The 20,383-nt window shown below is 48.5% G+C and overlaps 1 long non-coding RNA gene across 1 annotated transcript in view; it reads left to right on the top strand.

The window, feature by feature from the left end:
• Window positions 1-7,013: 7,013 nt before the first annotated feature.
• Window positions 7,014-20,383, top strand: part of LOC142601606 (uncharacterized) — a 39,456-nt gene continuing 26,086 nt past the window's right edge. Inside the window, exons 1-3 of the long non-coding RNA XR_012835110.1 lie at window positions 7,014-7,114; window positions 13,910-14,049; window positions 20,061-20,287. This is a non-coding gene — a long non-coding RNA (uncharacterized LOC142601606). The remainder of the gene's footprint in view (window positions 7,115-13,909; window positions 14,050-20,060; window positions 20,288-20,383) is intronic.

Here is a 20,383-nt window from a genome sequence, read left to right as displayed (position 1 = left end):
CTGGGAATATTGAAGAGGGGAGAGCCTTTCATCTCCATGTGGTTAGAGAGAATTTGGACAGGGACTTGAAAGTTGGTCTTAAATAAATGAGGAAAAGCAGAATAGCCTCAGGTCAGTGACTCCTTAAACAGAAAGGGAGCCTTGGCCTCGGCAGTCTGCCTCTCCTCCCCAGGTAGTTATTAGTCCAGCTGTATGCTGGTGTTTCCTCTGAGCATTTCCAGCACTGAACTGGGCTCAAGGTTTAGAGTTGCAAAAAAAAAAAAAAAAAAAAAAGGTGTCACAGGGGTGAGTTTGGTGTTAAAGCCACAGTTACAAAGAAGATGAGAGAGAACCTTGTTTTGAGGTTCTTTTTCTCAAAAGCGTATTCAAGAGGTGTTGCTGGCTGTGGCTTAGCTTGAAGCAGAGAAAAGAGAGGGGAAAAAACCCACAAAAAACAATCAACCTGTTTCAGTCAGGACCCAAATTGCATGCCCGGTGTAAGAGTAGAGTGTCGTTGGGTCCCTGGTAGCTGAGGTGCATTTGCCTTGGCCTCCTGACTTAGGTAGTTCTCAGACTCTGACAGCAGCCTGTGTGGTATGTAGCTGAGGTACAGGTAAATGTATTGCGACATCTCTTGGGAAGATTGCAAGACTTCATTCCAGGGAACTTGCTTTATTACCAGAGTAAACAGCACTTTTCCAAGTGGCTTTTCCACAGACATTTGCTATTAGAGTTTTGGCAAGAAAAGCTGTTTCTGTAAGTCATGCCAAGCTTTTTGCTTTGGAGTAAACAAGCTCAATCTCAGTGGTAACTGAGCCGTAGCTGAGCGAGACTGGGGATGGATTACAACTCCCGTTTGAAAGCCATGATACTCTTCTATGTCTAGTCTTCTTTCTGGAGTAAATGTCAGGTTTTCTACTTGATAGGCTAACTGTTAGCATAGAGAACTGAGCTGTTTTCTCTCTTCCCTCCCCAGCTTGAAAGCTGAACAGGAGTGAAGTTACTAGTATAACTTGTAAATCCCACATGTTGTGGGGTTTTTGTGCTCTGATTAGTGAGTGGACTGCAGGGTGTTTTCCAAATATAGGCAGTTAGGACCTGGAGAGGCTCAACTGACCTATTTCTGGGAGGTTGGACTCTTGAAAATTTGAGTGTCAGCTGGCATTGTCCTGGCTTGGGTTTGAGCTCGTATCAGTAATCATCAGGAAGGAAAACCATTGCTGAGTCTCCTTAGCTGAGAGTTGGAAACAGGGCTGGGTGGACTTTGTAGAAGGCTTGTTCCTTTGGAAGGATTTTGGTTGCAGCTAGATTTTCTGAGAGGTAGGGCAGCCAGCACCTGCCTTGTAGGGAAGACTTTTGCTATGGGTCAGTCACATCCAGCGTCCCTCTATTGCTTGTTAGCAAACAGTAATGTTTTTTCCTACTTGAGCTATGGCCCTGACTGATGACAGCTTGCTGCCAGCTACCTAACGTGCATTTGATGCACAGCCAGGCCTGATCTTTGGGGTATATGTACATCATTTGGCTTTAACCTGCTCCCCTCACCGTGGAGTTACCTTAGTTCCACTAAGCATGTCAGGGTTTCTGGTCCCACATCTTATTAGTAAGTTACGCCTCCGGATTTTTCTTAACCTCCCAGTGGCAACGTTACTTTGACAGAAGAGCTTCTGCGGCCTTGTCACTTGCAGTTGCTTCAGCCGAGACCTGGAAGAGTAGCCTGGTGCTCTTGCACAATTTTCTGCACACACGGCTGATTTTGCAAGTTATTTTCGATATCCGGATCGGTATCTAGGAATTCTGGTACTGTGAGGGTCATGTCTGCTTGCGCAATTCCTTCCTCTTTCCCGAATGTGCTGTTCTCCGTCGTTATTGCATTTTGTAGAAGAAACAATGGTTCCTCGTGGTATTTTTCTGTATTGTGTATTTGCGGAGCTTTTGAGAGTTTTGCAGTTGTCTATGACCAGAGTAGCTTCCTGTTTACTTCTGGACTTCCCTCCTCCTGCCCTCCTCCCGGCATGCCCCCTTTCCCTTGAGCCATAGCAGATGTTACTTTGAATCTTGGCCTGCTGGATATTATAGGAAGGCCGGTTCTGCTCTGTGACAATGAAAACGTACACGTTCAAGATGTTTTCTTTTGCTTGGTAAATTCAGATATATATGGATAGCTATGAAGGTGTTTGTACTGGCAGTGGCCACAAGTAGATGTTGTGCAGTACAGATGTTGTTGCCTGAATCCACCTTTGAGTTGTTCCATGCTGTTTCTAGAAACTGCTATAAAGTTTTGAGTTCTTAAAAAAAGCTTTGGGCATTTTTTATATCAATATACTTACCTATCCTGTTAGCGCTACAAATACTTCAGTAAACTACCTGAGCAAACATATCTGAAAGCAGGCTTGTTACCTGGGACAAATGCTTGCCTCTTTTGGAAGAGTTTTTCTCGATGCGCTAACGGTATGTCTCACTTCAGTGAACGATCCTGCAATCGCTTGGCTGTTGAGGCGTTATCTTTGATAGGAAGCGACGGCTTTGCGTTCACAGTGACAGCTGAATGCAGCGAGCGAGCGTGCTCGAGGAGCAAGGCCCAGTTGTCGGTGTCAGCGTTGGAGTCTGTTCACGTGAGATAGATCAGTGGACGGAAGGGTCAGACAGCCTTTAATAAGCAAACCTCGATTCCTTCTCATTTTGCGAACAAAGCCGTACATACCTATCGTTCCTCTGCTGGTTACACCTTCCTTGAGCGAGTAATCCTCATTTACTGCAGGTCTGGCTTTGCCTATGACTCGTGAGTTTGCTCGGTTGAGACAGCTACGCCTGTGAATGTCAAAGGGAAGCGGCTATTGTTTGCTTACTGTGGATCTAGGCCCAAAGCCAAGGAAGCAGGATTTGTGCCTTTTTCAACCAAAGGAGACATCTGAAGTGGGACATCTTAAGTCCAAGGGAAAGAAATGCTTTGAAAATACATTTTCCTCGTAAGGAAAGTAGCAGTTTTTCTGGAGAAAAAACAAATTTTCGTTCACACGCTTTTTGTGTCACAAAGACATATCTTTTTGCATATAATCCAGAAAAAAGCCACTTTTCAGCTCACGGGTTTTTGACTGAAATAACACGGCCTGTTATCTTTGCGTTTTGGGACAAAAACCAAAGCTAAACAGTCTGAGAGTCTCATCCAATCCAGCATTTCCAATATGTCTTAACCAAGATGTGATACCCTCATTGCCACGCCGTGCCCGCTAAGTCAGATAACGCCATCATTACTTCTGTAACTGCCTTTGGATTATCGCCTACTGAAGCTTTGGTCCCGACCTTGGAAAATAGCTTCTTTCTTTGCGCGTGATTTTCCTTACGCAGCTGGCAATGAATTTGTATTTGGGTATCAGACAGCAGCTGCTTACAGACGGACTCTGTTCACGGGTGGTGCTTGGAACCTGCTAGTTTTTCGGAAGATAAGGAAGTACATATTTTAGCGTCAGTTATGTTCTTTTTGTTTAGGAAAGGACATCTCTTCAGTAGTGCAGGTAACTAGTTAAAAAAACGTGCAAACAGAAATGACTTTTAGGTGTCTAAAGCGATGAATGTATTGTAAAATGTCTCTATTAGAGCGTCCACAGCTCCTGTCAGCGTAGGGTCTGAGCACCTCAGAAACAGTCCGGATGGTATGATGTGCTGTCAGATTAGCATTCCACTCCTTATTTCGGTGCTGGGATGGAAAGATGAATTGCTGGTGGTCGAACAAGAGCTGAACCTGATAGCTGTCCCAAGTTTCAGCCACTAGACTTCCCTTCCTCATGCATCCTTTGCCCTCACATGTCTAAGCAGTGAGATTTATGTTCAAAAATGATTAAAGGTGCACACAGAAAGTGCGGGTAGAAAGAGTCGCAAATGAAACTTTCAAAGTAATTTCCATAGGTAGGGAGTTAGCGTGGCTCCCGTCGATATCTGTCTCCATTGCTTTTGTACTGTATCTGCCTCCTATGGATCTGTCTCCTTCCAGTGAAAAGGTGCTTTCCTGTCTAATGCCTGGAGATGATTACTGTCAGGGATGAAAGGCAGACGCCTCGTGGGTGGAGCAGAACGGAACAAAACCAAACCAGGGCTTAGGGCAACAAATGTCCTGTCAGGTCTTAGTCCCTCTCATTTATGGTGAAAGCTTTTCAAGAACACGCACAGTAGCTCAGTGTCTTAATCCTGTTTAGATATTCTGCGCAAGCGCTAGCGTATTGCCTGAAAAAGGCAGTGGCAGCTAGGATTTCAGCTGGAGGGGGAAGTGAGGTGGAAGGATAGAGTAGCAGAGTACAGCAAAATGGGCCAGAGTAAGTACAGGATTTTACGTTATGACTCGCCAACAAATACCCCTGCCATGTCAGTTTTAAAGACTTTTCTATGATCATTCCCAAGAGCTCTTGTTAACACCTGTGAAGGAGCTTCTGAAGTGCTAAATTCAACCAATCTCTCTCTCGTACCCCTACAGATATTAAGGAAAGGAATAGTAAGGCATAGTAAGGGATGGCCCCGGTGCTATGTCAGTGCGTACCATAGTGCCAGCGTTTCCGTGCCTTTTGTAGACTCAGCAGTAAGCGCCTCTTACGTGTCTGCAGGCTTGATGGAATACTGACACAGCGATGCATGCTGTGACGTGGATAAAACCAGAAGCAATCTCCAGGCCTCTGAGAAGCTTGTATTAGCAGCAGCAGTAAGAAGGAAAGGATTCCCTTAGCATGGCCACACGCTTTTTTTTTTTTTCTCTATCGCATTTATGGTCTTTAAGTTTATGAGACACCACATAGAAAAGATCTGTTGCCACTAGCTACGTAGCCATGTGTTTGAAAGATAAAGTTAAGATTTGAAAGAAGACGTGAGATCCACAGACAAAAATGCTCATCAGTTTCAAACGTCTAATGAGGTGCACAGAAAGTGCTGTTGTACGTACAAGCTTGGTGTCGGTGCTTGCAAATAGGTAGCCAGGGGAATTTTGTATTTGCAGCAGTCTCTCTGCAGATGGGAGGGTAGTCCTGCTTGCAGTGGGAGATACGCAATGGCTGCTTTTATGCCTGCTCCTTGGTTTTCTATTTTTTAAAAAGGAAAAAAACCCAGGATCATTAGCACCACTTCTCCTCTGTTCTGTGTCCATCCCAGCAGTGCAGACTGGAATCGAACTGGTTTTTCTGTGGGCTGGCACGATTTACATAAGAAATCACTTACTGCAACGTTAATGAGCAAGCCGTGCAAGACTCAACAATGTGTGTCTGTTAGCAAAAATATCGCAAGAAACGTTGGAAGGGACGGTGAAGAGCTCGTTAGCCATCAGCACTGTCTAATCGGGGTCCCAGCAGCATCAGCGTGAGTTTTGTCCTTGATTCAGCAGGAACTCAAGGAAAACAGCAGTGTTCAGAAGATCCCATCCTTTTGCTGGGGTCTGAAAAATTCTGCTTTAAGACATGATTAAAGCATTTCATCATTCTCTTTGTCGAGATTATCTTGGCTTGTGCTAATAGCGGCTTTCGTTCAGAAGACATACACAGGTAACTGAGGCCTTCCCGGTGCACCTGGAATATACTTTAGACACATGGTTTGAATTGGCATCTTTCTCTCTGTTAGAACCCTGTTTCTGGCTTTACCTGGTTCTGGAGTGTACTTAAGCCACGCTCACTGTTCAGCTAGTTCATCTCCAGGATGCGTTTAAGTCCACGCTCTGCTGCAGAGTATGTCACATAAAGCTTTTACACACAGAATGCCGAGCGGGAGTGGGATGAGCGTTGCCACTGAAATAACTCCATGCTTTACCGTCTCATACCGGTGTTGCACAAGTGTCTCTAAATGAATCCCACTCATACATCCCGAACGATTGCGCTACGGTTCAACACTATGATTCAACATCCACGGTCCCGCAAGTGCTGTGGAGATGCTCCACAGAATGGTAAATTCGTAGCAAATCGCAGCCGCTCGTGTTTTCTTGGGAGGAGCCAATTAATAACAAGCATTATCTTCATCGAGTGTTCCCAGCTTTAACGAACGCCGAATGCCTTTCGTCCCCTCGCTCGCATTTCGTCACAGCCATCCCCGGTCTCGGCTCAGCTGCGAGCCAGTCTGGAGGGAGCTCTTTGGGAAGCAGCCAGCTGGTCTGCCAGGAGATCGGATCCACTTGCATCAGCATGGGAGCAGGAATGCTCCCGGGGCTGGCGGGACCAGTCCTGACTGGTTTTCCCAAAGCTCCCACAGGAGCTCCTGCAAGGACATCCACTTACCTCACCAAAACCTGGGTGATCCAGGGATCCTGAAAGCAGAACAGCTGTTAGCTGGCAAAAGCAGACAAGGGATTAACCCTTCCCTGGGCTCCAAGCCTGGTGACAGAGTGAAATGGTAAGTGAAACAGCACCAAAAATGCTACCAAGCCGTACTGTCTCTCACCGTCAGTGCTATAGAGCTATCGCAGACGAACATCTACCAAAACAAGGATGGGCCAGGCCCTTGTTTAGTGGAAGACAAAATCAATCGGTCTGTGCTGATGAATAGCTGATGATACAGATAACTTCATGGAAAGCACTCAGGCCTTTCAGAAAGGCCAATGTCTCGGACCAGCTGCTTTGTGCAGGGTTACCAATGCTCGGGGCTTCACTGTGAACCCTTCCATCAGCGATGGTGCTTCATGGAGGAAACAGCTGTAGCTTCTGGTCTTTTATATTAATAGTGTTTCAGTATGAAGCTTTGCAGGAGCTTAAAGTGTTTTGTACACGTATTTGTACACGTGCACATCAAATCTAAGTGTCTACAGTTGCCTGGTAATGTGGAGGACTAGACGAGGCGGTCCCGTCAGCGGTCCGGTCCCCGGAGGTGCTTAATGGTGTATTGCACAAAGGACTGGCTCCTGGCGTGGAGGCATGGCCTGAGAACCTAAACTTTCACACACCTGTTTTGAGCAAGGACATTTATGGCCCGCCCCTAGGGCCAGAAGGGATGAAGTTCGGCATATGAAGTAAATGTTCCCCTAACGACTTTTGAAAATAGCATGACTTAGTTTATTTCCTCTCCTGATTTTTAGAGTCAACGTTGTGATTTGGGAGGCCCGTCTGCCGACTGTAACGTGGCGTAAGCTGGCAGCCCGAGACCCTGAGTGAGAAGCTGTCTTCCACCTCAGTAGGTAAGTTTCCATCTCCCATCCAGGCAGCACGGGAGTGTGATATGGGCAGACATTCCAGCCCAGCTGATCTCAGGTGCTCTGGAGGAAGTAGGACAGGCAGCAGACAAACCCTCAGGCCTGTTTATGAAATATGCCTGTGCAGAGCTCCCAAAGGGAGTGGAGGGAGGCTCACAGTTACCAGGGGAGGAGGAAGCAGGGGCTGGGGGGAGGCAGTTTGCTACTAATGCCGTGGCCTGTGCAAAAAGCAGCCCGACAATTGCTTCTTCACCCCCCTACCTGGCTAACTACTATTGGAAAAGCCGTCTCCAATGCAAAGCATCTGGGATGACTTTGTAGCACAGAGAACATTGATTAAACAGATGGTATCACCCACGAGCGTGGCTAAGCCAGCGACCTTCTGCATGTCTTGGGGAGAAACAGGGTACGCCACAGAAGACAGTGCTTTGCATTGGGTTGCTGTGCCCACACGCCTTCCGCCGTGACCTGGCGTGGTGTGTCTGATTCCCAGGGGACACTCACTCGCAGCCCACAGATACGTTGCCGTGGCTCACGTGGCTAATTGCAGCTCAGAGGCCTGGCCGGTGTCACTGGGGCCACCGAGCACAATGCCAGGGCACTGGGCAGGAGAGAGCCACTGGGGGTGGTTGTTTTTCTCTGCGCTGCCCTGCCAGGGAGGGTTCATCCTGCCTAGAGTATAGCCTCCTGGTACCTCTTGTTTCTCCGTGCTGTAGTCTCTGTCCTGTAGGCAGTGCAGCACCAGTGTGTGCGAACAGCTGTTCCCCCAAATACGTGTGCCCTTCTGAGCTGGGAGTTGCAGTGCGCTTTCCCCAGGAACCTCAACCCTCTGCTTTCCCTTCCTTAGGCAGCTGAGATTGGCGGTGCTTCGCATCTTTAAGCATCCTTTTCTCGCCACCCTTTGTCAGATCTGTGAAATGTGCTATGCCTTCTCAGAGTATCAGCACGGCTAAGCGGGGAAGTCGTCCCCGGCACGGACAAAGACCTGACGGTTGCCGGATCTCCCGTGAGACTCGGCTCTGTGCGCGCGTTTCTAACTTTTGTGGTCGCTTGTGACCGTTAAGGACCCCGTTAGTGTATTAGTACGGCTCTGATGTCCTGGCCCGCCCGCAGTGTGATGGTGATGCCTCTCCTGGACCTCTTTGCTGTCTCCTTCAGGCTTGCACTCTCTAAGCTCTTCCCGCATTTTGTCCAAAGCGGTGTGCTCTTGGCTGTGGATGTGAGAGGAAGGTTGGTTGGAGGTGCCTGCAAGATGCAGGCAGGTTTTGCAGTGTCTGGGGTGTTACCTCACCCTGTGGAGCCTACCTTGAAGAGATTAAGCAACCAAGACCTCATCGGAGTGGCAACAATAGCCAGTCTGTAACTATGCGGCTATGTGACCTCCTTTCAAAGCTGTAGGAAACCAGCAACAGGGCATTGACCATTGCCGCATGCTTCCATCAGCCCCCGCTGCTCCTCGGATGCTAATGTAATTTATAACTTCCAGTGGATAAACTGAGATTGATCTGTCTTCTGTAAAGAATCTTAGACGGATCAACTCTTGTTCATGGAGCCTTAAAGGTTTTTCCAACAAAACCAGAAAATTCTAGGAGCACAAGAGTTAGTCTGGAGGTTTCGGCCCGCTCTGCGCAGCCTGCCGGAAAGGTTTCTTTCCTCCTCTGGCTCGGCGGGACGGAGGTGAATTCTCCATTAGTGAGGTGCCCTAAATACAAATCTGCTTCTTCTCCAGCTCCCAGCTGATGAGGTGTAAGCTACAGCTTACAGAGGGGGCACCGAGCCAGGCTTGGCAAGCCAGCCTCCCTTTTCATATTGGCTTCCTGATGCAATCTCACACCTGCTTCCCAGTGCTGGTGCAACCAAAGGGTGGCTGCCTGAGCTCGCTGCCGAGTCTAAGCCGTATCAGTTACACCCATGCGCAGTTCCAGCTGTCAGAGTTGAGCCCCCTGAAGAGCAGGCCCGGTTGAAGGTCTCAGTCAAGTCAGGCCTTTCTCAGAAGTGTCTGCTGCAGCCCTGTAGGATTTTTGGCGAGCTACCGAAGAACAGGAGGTGAAGAGAATTTGCCCTGAGAAATGCCGTGCAGTCATTTATTCCGAGCCTACCGTTGTGGGTTTGTTTCTTTCTGTGCTACCGGGACAAGGTGTAGAGTCTCTATAACTGGTTCTCACCCATCCACTATTTCAGGATCTAGGTGTATCTACTTAGTAGCAAAAATTTATATAGGTTAATTCCCACACTCCCAATGAATGAATCATTAAGGGAACAAAGAAAGGTGCCTCCTTTAAAGTATCACTGCCACCTGCATTATGAACATACGCCCAGGTTTGCCTGTGCATATTTTAACCCCTTATCAGAGCAAATAAATGACAGTCAGCTCTGGCACTGGCTGCACCTCTGACAGGGACCGCAGGAGGAAACACGTTCCTGCACTTGAAAGCGGTGTGCAAAACTCAAAAGAGCGCTGAAAAAGAAAACGAAACCCCATATAGGATTCATTCAACTATGCAGCTAGACCTGGCCAGAGGTATGTCCCACCTCCCACACCCTTCAGTTTCCAGACACGTTGAGGAGGAGCGATACCCTGCAGAAATGCTTAGCATCTGGCAGCACTGAGCTGGAAAATCATACCTCCCACCAGGAAAGCCCAAAAGCCTCCTTGCTAGTAACTGATGAGCAGTTTGCGCAGAGCAGCTCACGGTCAAAGCCAGAGGATGCAGTAGCTTCCAGGGAGAGCAAATTGTTTCTTCCTGAATGCAAGTAAGAACAGGATCCCCTTCAGCTGAGAACTACAGATTGGCCTGAATTGCAGGGGGGAGGAAGGGGGACGGCTGTATCTCCTGTGTGTTTTTCCCACTTGGATGAGTTATCAGTATACAGTCTGCAAAGAGGTGCGCCCCTAGGATGTGAAAGGAGATAAGCCACTGAACTGTATTAGCACATGAAAGAAAAAACAGTGGGAGCTTCCAAAGGATGGCAAAGGTTCAAAACCTGCTCACAGAAGCACATAGTTGTGGATGATTACTGCAGCACACTCCTCCAGCCGGAGGTGTGGCAACATAGCGTGAGATGAGAACCTAGCAGAAAGTGAGTAATGCCAGTGCCATTCTTAGTAAGGAATCCTATTTTTAGTACAGAGTGGCTTGGAATATAAATGGCTTTAAAATCAAAGAGCCAGTGAAAGGAGAACTCCAGTGAAAGGTGCTGACTGCAAAGATAAAAGTACAGCCTCCCTCTAAAGCTGACCCGAGACACTCAATGGCAGAAACCGAACAGTGTAGGCTTTTTGGCCCAGTGCTCCGTACTTGCGCTGTCCCGCTCCCCTTTCTTTCAAGCACCGTTAGAGGTGCGATCCTGGACTTTTCTTGTGGTCCCTGCACTCTGCAAGCACCTAGTAAAGTGCTGTGCAGCCAGGGACTCCTCTTCATCCAGCCGGGGAGATAGAGACGTGACCAGACATCAGGCAGCAGAAGGTGGGTTGGTGTCCTTGTGTTATACTTAGCTTGCCTCCAAAGGAAGGAGGGCCGAAATCCCATCTTTTGGTTCCATCAGTGAATTGCAGATGGAGAGGAAGCACTGCGGTAAAATTTTCCAACGCGCCCGACGCTGGGTACTCCGAAGGCTTCGGTCGCCTGATACCTGCCGAGTCGCTGGCACTGACAGGAAGATGGAAGATAGTGCCTAACTCCTTTTACATCCCAAGCTACTTAGAAAATTAAATTGTGGAGGAACGGTGGCCAGTGCTGCTATCAACTGATTTGCAATGCTTGGGTCATTGTAAGGAAGTGATTGTCCTTTGGGCATCAAGTGTGTTTCACAGGTTGACTAATTCTGATGGAGCGGCAGGACGTTTGCCAACACGCGTTGTGTTGTGTTAGAACAGCTGCAGTCTTTGGAAGGCCCAGCTTACTCAAGGCAGGAAAGAGACTGAGAGGAGTGCTGCAGAGGTTTCTGCCTTTCTCTGGGAGAAGAGCTTTGCCTTGGAAAGGCTGTGACATTCAGCGATGGCCGAAGGGGTCAGCTACCTGTATTGATCCCACACCAGTCATGGCTGAGGCTGTTGAATTGTTCTTACTGTGTAAATACTGTCTGTATGGAAAGGAATGTTGCTGAAGTGCAATGCCATGAGTCAGGGCTGTGCCAGAGATAGTCGGGTCAAACAACCATTCCCGTCCCCAGCCATTCTCAACACAGCTGTTAAAAGCCAACTCCAGCAAGCTCTGCTTCCCCCTGCTGCCCCTCCGTGCCTTGTGCTCCGGAGCCCTTCTTCCTGCCCCCTCCATCGCCTCCCCAGCGCTGGCGCAGATGGTCCAAAGCCTGGGAGCCCGTGTTCGCCTGAAACATTTCTTCAGAGCAGGAACAGAGATTTCAAAATACTCAGAGTTGCTGCTGTTTGAGACCAACTCCCCTGTTTGTAGCATACCGTACAGGCACGGGGAGTTAACGGCCTCTGGAGTACCTTGGGTCTCTGCAGCACAGCGGAAGCAAGACATCTCCGGATGCTCTGTGTAGGCGTACGTAGACGCTCTGCAACTGTGGCAGGATCCCAAGTTAACCAGAGCTTTGAGGTGGCTCTGCCTGGGCCTTCTCTGTATCACCACCTCTCCAAAGACGACCAACAAGGCTCCGAAGCTGGTTAGATTTGAACATAGACTACAATAATTAACTTCTTGAGTAGAACGAAAAGTACAAAGGGCGAGTTAAAAATAAGAGCTGTTATTGGCAATAGCACCTCGCCCCTATGCGCAGACACCCTCTGTCCTTGCAGGGGCTTGCTTTCTGCCCACTCGGTGGCTCTGGATTGCAGTAAACTGCACATCCCTTCTGCCCCACAGGAGAAGCAAAACCTCTCCGTCTTTGGGGGTCTAGCTGTCAGGCCAGTCCTCTGGACAGTCTGGCTTTTTCAAGGAGCATAGCACCCAAATGAGACCCAAATAAATAAAACAGATACTGTCTCTCACTGTGACTCAGAAATGGATAGTCCGGCTGGCGGTCTGTACATGTGTTGCAGACATGGCTGTGATTTCTGGAGATCTAATGCCCTGACTCATCTGTAGGACATCTAGAAATCCTGGGCAAATGTCCAGAGGCCTCACGTTCTACCTGGACACCATTTCCCAGCAGAAAAGGAGGAACAAACTAGGGAAACCCTGGTAATTTGTGGGACCTACCGTGTCCTGCACGCAGATTTGACCTGCCCACTGCTCTGACTGTCACCCTGACTCAGTTAACAGACATAGAGGTGACTTTGCCCTTCTGGGTCTTCATAGTCTTTTAGTATAAATAGCAAAAGAAAAACGCTCTCTCCACTGTCATGGATCCGGGGCACCTCTGGGCACGGATTTTGCTTTAAGGGCGGCTTTTGGGATGTTGAAGGTAGAGGGATCTAAGAGGTGGTTGAGAACTGCTTTGGAAAGCCTGTGGTGGAGAGGGAATGGCTTGGGGGCTTCTTGTTCGGTTTTTCCTTTGCTGTACAATATTAGAGGTGCCATTTGGGATTTCTCTCCTTTTCTAATTGGTGGCACATGGAGCAAAATCAGGAAGTTTGGTCTGATGTGGCACCTCTGGCTGGGCAGTGAGGAACCGTAGCCTGAGACCATGTGATCAGGAACTTGTTCTTCCATGCATAAACTCTGCGTGGCTGTCGCCATTGCTTTTTCTTTGGCCTTAGATGGGGGAAGCTTCTCGGAGCGAGGGCTCTCTTTGGGAGTTTGTAAAACGGCAGCCGTCACTGTCCACAAAGGGATGCTCTGCTCCAATCTTTGCTGGTCTTCCTTACCTGCCTGGCGCGAGCCCCGTACCGAGTACAGCCGACGTGATGGGCAGCGAGGACCCTGAGTGACCTCCCTGCTGTTAACGTGTGCGGCTGCGGGAGATAGTAAAGTTCACGCGAGGAGGTTCAGGTATGCGAAACGATGGGTGTGATCCGAAGGCTTGTGCGTTTGTTTTAGAGGTAAAGAAACACAGGTTAGTACTTCAGGTGCTCTCCTTTGATGAACATATAATCTCACACGGGGAGACTCTGCAGGGGAAATTCGGCCCTGGGATCAGCAAGCAGGGCTGTTGGTAAAGTGCCTAGCTGCTAATCGCTGACCATGATTACAGGTAGGAGAGATTCCAGGGAGCCCAGTGCTTTGCTTTCTTCTGATCGGAACGGCAGATCCGTGAAATTAGTCCAGGAAGAAAGAAATGTTGCAGAAAGGTCTAATTTCACCCTTTTCAATCCAAAAATCTTTTATTTATTCTAAAAAAGATCATTTAATTTTTACAAAAAAGTTTATTTTTTTCTTTTCTTGTAAAATGAAGAAATCACTCGAAGAAACAGAGTGTTTTGTTCTGAGTAGAAGATGACATTTTGTTTGACCTGGAGTTTTGTCTTTGGCTGTGTTTTCATTTGGCTGAGAATGCAGGGGAACGTCCCCTGTGAGGTGAGAGTTCTCCTGCCTGCTCAATGGGGAGGGAACACAAAGTATGCGTGCACAGGTGCCTGCCCGCTCATTCACTCAGTGCTGCACGTGATTTGAAAATATCTTTGTTTACAGTAAGGTGACCTAGGTGTATTGGCTTTGTCCTTGCTGCTTATCCACCCGAACACGCCTCAAAGGAAAACGCAAGTGACTATAAATAGTTTGGGATCCTTTAAGTCAAAATACAGGTGCAGTGTAACCACATTGTTCGGTCCAAGTTTCACGGATGACAGAAGAAGTCCCTCTGCAGTCTATGGTTAATTTTCAAAAGCCTGGAACACACTCTGCAGTCGCTAACTGCGGTGTTTTCCCTCAACAGGGCAGAGTTGGGCCCATGCTGAAGACTTTTGAAAGCGCCACTCTGCAATTGTGGATCTGGTCCCGTCGCGTCTTGCGAACTCAGTAATGTTTCACCGCCGTAAGAGACCGCAAAGTCTGGCAGCTCTACTCCTCTCCAGCGTAAGTGCTTAACAGCTACCAGTTAGTACCTCAGTATACAGCATAACTGCTGCAAAGGCCAAAGCTTTTAATAGCGAGTATTGTCGAAGATTTACGCAGTTCTTTTTCTCTGTTGGGGAGGTAGGAAAGTGCAGGTACGTAACTGCGCTCGTGTTGGAGCAGTTTGGGTTTACCTGGGCACTTTGCAGTGTACTGAGTCCTGATGTTCGTTTGTTCTTTGCGTCCCCCCTGATTGTGTTGGTGTGCAAATCCCTGAGGTTTTCTTAAGGCGTACTCCAGGAGTGAGGTGAGTGAGAGGAGCAAGCCCTGCCGGGAGGACAGAAATAGGATACAAATGGGCTCTTGGTTGCAGTAGGAGACAGTGGAGAACTGCTGCGAGTCTGGGTGTGGAGGAAATATGTCAAGACTCTGAGCCAGGGCTGGATGGCACTGAAAAGCAGGGAAAGCAGGAATAGGGTTGGTAGGATCTTGGTGAAGCCACCTGACGAGTACATCTGAGGTGGAGCAATAACAAGCGCTGTAAGGCCAGCCCACAGAGAAGGCTTATGATAGTGGAGAGGTGGAGACTAAAGAGATGGGCAGAGTCAGGAACGATACCTCTGCGTGTCAGTGCAAGGCCGCTCTGGTGCTGAGGACAGATGATTTCGGTCCCATGAGTTGTGCTTTTGTGCTGGCTTAAACTTGGAGAAACAGGAGGAGAATGGTGCTTTGTGCACCGGCAAGTTCCACTTGGAGATGCCGAAGCATTTAGTTTCTGCTGGACTAATCTGGATGTGGCAGTGTCGCTGCAGTGCTGCCTGACCTTGCTTTGCTCTCGGGGCGAGCTGTGCGGCCAGGCCGTGTTTCTTACAGTGCCGCAGCCAGACAGCCACAACTGGTCTGAATGTCCTGCAAAATGGAGATTGAAAGGCAGTGCTACAGCCCAGCTGCGGGTTGAAAGAAGGCTTTGGTCCCGGTCAAGCGAACCATTTGATCTGGCTCAAACTAGCCACCCAACAAATATTCCGGGAATATTAGCATTTTGTGAGGCAATGAAGGAATTGCTTGGCTTCCTTTTTTCCCTCCCTGCCTCGTCTATTTACAGGAGAAGGTACTACTCAGGAGAAAGGAATGAGTAAAGTGCAAGACATTATCTCCTGATAGAAACGGCAGGGCCCATCCTATAGAAAGGCTCGTGCTTTTCCATCGAGGTGGTTGTGTGGTTCTTGGGAGAATTAGACGTGTTAATAATGGCGGCCCGGGCTGGGCAAAGAATGAGCTCTGAAATCCCCAGCCCCTTTCTCCGTGAATGGGAAGAACCTGAACTTCTTCAGAAATGGTTGTGAAGTGAGGGGCCAGTCAGCACGTGGGTGACGGGGCTGGCAGGCCGTGTATTCTTGTTTTAGGGCAGGCACGTGTGCAGGAGGTGGGCTCGGCCTCGCTGGAACTTAGCCAAGGCCCGCACGGTACCCATCGCTTCTGAAGGCTAACTCTCAAGTTGCACACAAGTCACCGTACATCTTTTTGCTGCGGTTTCACTTCCCCAGGCCCAGTAGATTCTGCATTGGTCAAGGACTCTGCATTTGTCCAGGTTTGGGGGCTTTTTTCCTCCTCCTGAATCTGAAATCTGTCTGCAGGGGGGAATTAAGCAGTAGTACATGTGTGTGTCGGTACACACGCATGCACTCTCCCACACATGTATACAGTCATGACTCACCTGAACCCAGTTGAGGAAGGGCCCTGTGTGCACCGTAACGACCTGGACACCTTCTTGCCCCGTAATGGTTCGGTTCCTCTGCAGAGATGCTCAGGCTTGCTTACGACAGAGACAGCAGGGAGGTGCTGCCCCCCTAGGATGCTAGTCTTCCTGTGTGCTTGGGACTGGCTGGGCTCACCCCTCCAGAACAGCCCCCCCGCCCCCCGCCCCGAATCCACGCAGAGCTGTTGCTGGCCAGAGCGAGCAAAGTCAGAAACAGGTCCCTTGGTTCCTTTATCCCGGCTTTACTGAGATATTTCAGGCATGCATGATATAATGACAGTGTGCTGCAGCCCAGAGGTGTGGTGGAAAATCTGGTTAAGCATGCTGGCTGAGCTGCTCCGTGGATTCTCAGCTGAGACCTGCTGTAAGGCACAGCTCAGCACTGTTAGCACAGGAAAGACAAGAGCTGCTTCTCTCTCACTTCAGCCTGAAGAAACCGCATTTTTCCATTTTGATTTTTTCCATCGGTTCTCACATCCTTACATAAGTGCTTGCGTGTGTGTTTGTATTTATAAGTATTAGGTGCTATCTGATATTTTTATTATGATCATCTCTTGAAGCTCCATTTGGGACTGGGGTGCCTGTGGTACGAACCCACTTGTTTCCTTCAGATGCAGCTTTTGGAGGCGGGTTGTTCTCCCTCGGCTGCATGGCCTCTCTAGCGTGTGTTCACGGTCCTGCTTTGGGTCTCTGGCAAATGGCAGCCCTGTGATACTGTGAAAGCTCAGAGGGTCTGTCTGCAGGGAAATTATTGTAGGGTCAGATGTCAGACGTGGGGTGTAACGTGAGCCGGAGGCTCAGAAATCAGAGAGACGATCAAAACAATGCTAGAAAGATACGATCTGCAGCTCTACCCTCAAAGGACTCTGCAGACCAGCTGCCTTAACATTGGTGGTCAGGATAAACAAGGGTGTCTGGCTCCTTAAGGGAAAAAAAGGCACAGTGATTTTTGTTAGCACCTACATCAGCCCAGCCCTGTTCAGGCTTCTGGAGACTGAACGTGCCATCCTGAGTTGGAGGAAACTGAGGCGGCTGTCCTGTCCGCTTGGGCCTGTGTAGAGATGTGGCTTGGGGAGGATGCCTTGATAAGCAAGTCTGCCTCCCTCAAAAAGTAATTGCGCTTTTCTTGTCTCCCAAATCAAGTCCAACAGTGGCTACTTATTTATTTAACATAAATTTCCAACAGGCTATAGCATGAGAAGAATGCGGGAACGCGACTCAGACTACTCCATCTCGCTTACACCAACCTGAAATACTTCAGCGCAAGTCAGTTCAATACTAAGCCAGATTTTCCCACAGCAGCACATTTATGAGCGTTTCTTGCCTCCTTGTTGTCCTCTCTGAACCAACCCCATGACCGCATGGGGCACCCAAAATCACGTGTTCCCTTGCTGTACCTCGCAGAGGGAGTCGGCGGTGCTCCGCGTGGGATGTTGCCGTCAGGTGTGTTACGGCCGATGAAGTTCAGAGCGGGGAATGAGGACCTGGTCTGTTACTCAACTCAAACAAAGTCCAGCAGGGAGATCCAGTGACGTGTTTTGCTCTGTTGATTGAAAGTTCAGAAGGGAAAAAAAAATCTGTTTGCTTTTCCTGAACTAATCAACTTGTTTTTTCTTTGGAAAAATGGAAACTTGTGAATCTGCAGAAACCACATTTGCAATAGCACCTGCAAGAAGTTCAAAGTTTTAAATATATAACTGCTAAGAATTTTTAAGCAAAGGGTAATAAAGGAAACAGAGAGCAGCTGAACTTTACAGACCTCTCACCAGTCCACAGTCTGACCTAATGATGCGAGTGTTTCCATTTGTAATGACTGCGAGTCCAGCGTGGTTTGGAATTTGATTTGGGCTCTCCCCGATGGTTCAGAAGCAGGGAGCCAAACCGGCTGCGCCTGCCCGCTGTCGCGCTCCTTGCCCTCCGCTGGCTGGCAGGCAGGGGCTCGCCCGCAGAGGGCACGGTGGAGGCGCACGCCATCCCTGCAGACAGGGCTGTCTTGGCCCTGCAGCTGTGTGGGGAGATCAGAGGCACTCGGATAAAAATCACAGATGTAGCTGGCTTCATTAACTTTGTTAGGCTTCTTCCAAAGACTGCTGGGTCTCTTTGGTCTGCACCATCGTCTGGGAGTGGAAAATCCAAGCATCCTCTCTCCTGGGACTTGCGAGGAGTGCTTCTTGTTCGTGCTCGTGGTTTTCCATGCACAAAACCCTTCTGGAGGAGAGGAAATGAGACTGCCAGGCCCAGTGGCTGGCATAGGGATTGCTACTCGGGGCAGCAGGTTTCCTTTCAGCTTCCTTGGCTGCTGCCTCAGTTTCCCCATCTGTAAAATAAGATTAATAATCTTTGTCCTGTAAGCTCTTTCCTGGAAGAGGAAAAGGATGAGAGCGGGGAGAGATGTAGGTGCTAGAACAACACAGCTGATGTTCCTAATGCCTGTGTGCCAACAAGGCTGTTACAGAGGCTGTACTGCGAAGCAGGAGCGGATTACCTCTGCTTCCCAGTGTTGGTTTCTGATCTGTAGCTGAATTTCTTACCCTTAGAGCTGTCCTTTTTGCCAACTTGCACTGGAAAGCGCTTGCAGCATGTAGCAGGGGCTTAGAGCAGAGACTGTGCACAGCCCCAAGGTTTGCCTGTGCTTGTACCGGAGCAGAAGCTTCTGCTGACGTGAGCAGCTTTTGTGGCTAGAGTCAAGTAGAACAAAAACCCAGGGTCTTCATATGGAACACATGCTGAAGGAGACGTCTTCCTTAGCTCAGGAGCGTGGAGCTAGGAATGTGCTTTTAAATCAGCCTTTTGATAAGTGGACCATTCAGCAACTTCAGCTGTAGATACTTGATCCAGAACTCCAAAACTGTGGCAAAAATCTTAGAAATTTGCTTCTGTGATGATTAGGGGAATGGACAGGCCGATGGCCATCTGCTCACGCGTATTCTCTTCTTGAGGTGACGATTCTCTCGTTCGTGACAGCCAGCTCTGTAACAATGCATAAATGAGAGTGAGTAGATTCACGTTAAAAGGGGAGAGTATGAACACACAGGGTTTTTTAAAAACAAATCCTGTGAAACAAGCCCTCTCAGCAACCGCCATTAGACGAGGAACGCAAAAAGGTGGTTTCCCATAGCTTAGGAGCAAACTTTTTCGGATATATTGAAGCTTTTGTGGGTATGCCAAGGCAGATGATTAAAATTGCTCCCTACCATCATACTTGCATTGCAGTGCTCATCATCTAGATGGTTCCTGCACGTGAGTTGGGCAAATTCTTTGGGAAAAAAATCTCATTTGGGGTGGGGTTTTTTTTTTAGTTGGAGTTTTACTGAGGGAACAATTTCTGGGTGAGACTGCCGTGGGACTCCTTCTCACTTAGCTGTTCATACGATACCTGGGTATGAGACAAGGGGAGACCCACTTGCTGCTTGTGCTGAGAGTTTCACTGTGTTGCTCACGGGTGGCCGGAGACAGGAACTCTTCTGTTGTTTAATTGTTAAATTTGTGTCCTTTTTCCTCTTTGTCCATAATCTCCTTTATTAGGCTTAACAGTGCAGGTATTATTAGATCCTGTATCACTAAGAGGAACAGTTATTAAAATCAATCATGGAATTATTATAGCCCCAACAACGTGAATTATACTTGTGCATGGAACACCAATGTAACATTTGCATACAAATGAATTTACGTTGTTTATATACTGTTGCTATTTACTGTGAGTGATGATAATTGCTGGGCTGGGCAGAAGCCGTATGGGTCATTTTCAGCTTGGATTCTGGAGGAGGCGAGCCTGCACGATTATATGATCTGTCTCATGATTTGTCACTCTCCTCCTAATAACTTTTGAAGGCATTGACTAATTTCATCTGCATTTGACACAGGGGTCAAGGTTTTTGTGGTGGGGAGATGAAGGGACAAAGGACAGAGGTACCCGGTGAACTAGGACTCATTAATTCCGCTGCTCGAAGAACAGCTTCTTTGGAATTAACCCTAGGAAATGCTCTTTCGCTGGGCCCAAACCTTCCTGCAATTATATGGCGATTGTGACAACGTTTTACTTAAGTCGTGGGAATCATTCTATTTTGGCTTGCTGGACAGGGGCACTTGCACTTCCCTTCCAAAACAGGTTTTCACTTAAATGTTTGTTAAGTTTTGAAAAGTCAAATCAGATCAAAATTCTTTAGAACAGTGCAGCCATACATAAACACAATTTCGTCTGTCGAAACTGCTGATCCTAACAGGACTTGCATAGGCCCCGTCCCTCATTAAATCAGATTTTCCTCTTTTTCAGTTTGGAAGGTGCAGGCATCACAAAGCCCGAAAACCTGGTTCCTGAAATGGCGGTCACGACTGAGAAAGAGGGGACGGAGCGGTTGAGCTACGGGGTGGTGATGTCTGCAATCTGCCTTCCCAGCTGAGGAGACTGCGTGTAACCGTGCCTCTAGTAAGGTCCACGCCTGCGTAGAGTGGCTGTGACTCCTGCATGGACAGCCCAGCTGAACTGAGATGCCTTTGAATGTGAGTAGAACAGCCAGAATGTGGCAGTTCATGTAGAATAAGAGACTGTTTTGCTCAGGTAAGGCTTGCCGATAGTTTGCAGCTCCTCCAAGGAGG

Source organism: Balearica regulorum, chromosome 4 (genome assembly GCF_011004875.1).
Source record: "Balearica regulorum gibbericeps isolate bBalReg1 chromosome 4, bBalReg1.pri, whole genome shotgun sequence".
Lineage (NCBI taxonomy): Eukaryota > Metazoa > Chordata > Aves > Gruiformes > Gruidae > Balearica > Balearica regulorum.
This window is presented reverse-complemented; position numbering and strand designations above follow the sequence as displayed.